The following is a 1,969-nucleotide window of genomic DNA, read 5'->3' as shown; positions in this document are numbered from 1 at the left end:
TTTCTTGTTTATTGATATGGCAGGAGATATTTTCATTTCACAAACTCATGGAAAAAACCCAATCCTGAACATTCCTGTATGTTCTTCCCTGAGATGTCACATCACCTGTTTTTAACTTGTTCTTGGGCACCAGACTTGGGTGTGGGTTTCAAGGTGGGAATTTGCTGGTGGGAGAGAATGGATATAGCTTTCCTTATCCTGCCTAAGTGTTCATGGGTCAATTAAAACTCTAACTCTAGGTAACTACCTCTGCCTTTTCATCTTTCTTTCCCTAGGTTACTTTATCTGTTTACTCAAGCAGATATAGATTCCTCCTTGCTCTTCTCCCATGTCTAGTTGGTTATCAAATCCTTATGAATCCAGTCTTTCCATCCCTGCCTACAATTTCTTCAGAACGTTGCCATTTCTTTTCTGCCCAATAATCTATCCTTCTGAGTAAATTATATCAGCTCATATCTCTCGCTAGTTGATGGAGGGCAAATTGGTGCTCATTCACAGCCTGAATCCACGTGGGACAAGAGGGCAAGAAAGTGGAGACCTAGACAGAGGGGATCCAGAAGAAGGGATAGTTGTAAAAAATCAGGCACTTCTGTCTATTTACGTTTCAAAGATGTGGATGGAGGGGCCTGATATGATTGAATTCTTAAAGGAAGAATTTCAGACTAATGGGCTCCTCTGGAAACAAACTGTTTCAAGATTGCTTTAATCTGGTTATGACTGAAAAAGTAAATGTGATCCTGCTGTGATTCTTCAGGGTAGAGAGAGCTGTCATGTTCAGTTCTGTTCAGTTCAGTTCAGTCACTGAATCGTGTCTGACTCTTTGCGACCCCATGAATCGCAGCAGGCCAGGCCTCCCTGTCCATCACCAACTCCTGGAGTTCACTCAGACTCATGTAAAGCAAGTCAGTGATGCCATCCAGCCATCTCATCCTCTGTCGTCTCCTTCTCCTCCTGCCCCCAATCCCTCCCAGCATCAGAGTCTTTTCCAATGAGTCAACTGTTCGCATGAGGTGGCCAAAGTACTGGAATTTCAGCTTTAACATCATTCCTTCCAAAGAACACCCAGGGCTGATCTCCTTCAGAATGGACTGGTTGGATCTCCTTGCAGTCCAAGGGACTCTCAAGAGTCTTCTCCAACACCACAGTTCAAAAGCATCAATTCTTCGGCGCTCAGCCTTCTTCACAGTCCAACTCTCACATCCATACATGACCACAAGAAAAACCATAGCCTTGACTAGACGGACCTTAGTCGGCAAAGTAATGTCTCTGCTTTTGAATATGCTATCTAGGTTGGTCATAATTTTTCTTCCAAGGAGTAAGCGTCTTTGAATTTCATGGCTGCAATCACCATCTGCAGTGATTTTGGAGCCCCCAAAAATAAAGTCTGACACTGTTTCTACTGTTTCCCCATCTATTTCCCATGAAGTGATGAGACCAGATGCCATGATCTTCGTTTTCTGAATGTTGAGCTTTAAGCCAACTTTTTCACTCTCCATTTTCACTTTCCTCAAGAGGCTTTTTAATTCCTCTTCACTTTCTGCCATAAGCATGGTGTCATCTGCATATCTGAGGTTACTGATATTTCTCCCAGCAATCTTGATTCCAGCTTGTGTTTCTTCCAGTCCAGCATTTCTCATGATGTACTCTGCATGTAAGTTAAATAAGCAGTGTGACAATATATAGCCTTGACGTACTCCTTTTCCTATTTGAAACCAGTCTCTTTTTCCATGTCCAGTTCTAACTGTTGCTTCCTGGCCTGCATACAGGTTTCTCGGGAGGCAGGTCAGGTGGTCTGGTATTCCCATCTCTCTCAGAATTTTCCACAGTTTATTGTGATCCACACAGTCAAAGGCTTTGGCATAGTCAATAAAGCAGAAATTGATGTTTTTCTGGAACTCTCTTGCTTTCTCAATGATCCAGTGGATGTTGGCAATTTGATCTCTGGTTCCTCTGCCTTTTCTAAAACCAG

This window comes from Budorcas taxicolor, chromosome 5, assembly GCF_023091745.1.
Source record: "Budorcas taxicolor isolate Tak-1 chromosome 5, Takin1.1, whole genome shotgun sequence".
In the NCBI taxonomy this organism is placed as follows: Eukaryota; Metazoa; Chordata; class Mammalia; order Artiodactyla; family Bovidae; genus Budorcas; species Budorcas taxicolor.
This window is presented reverse-complemented; position numbering follows the sequence as displayed.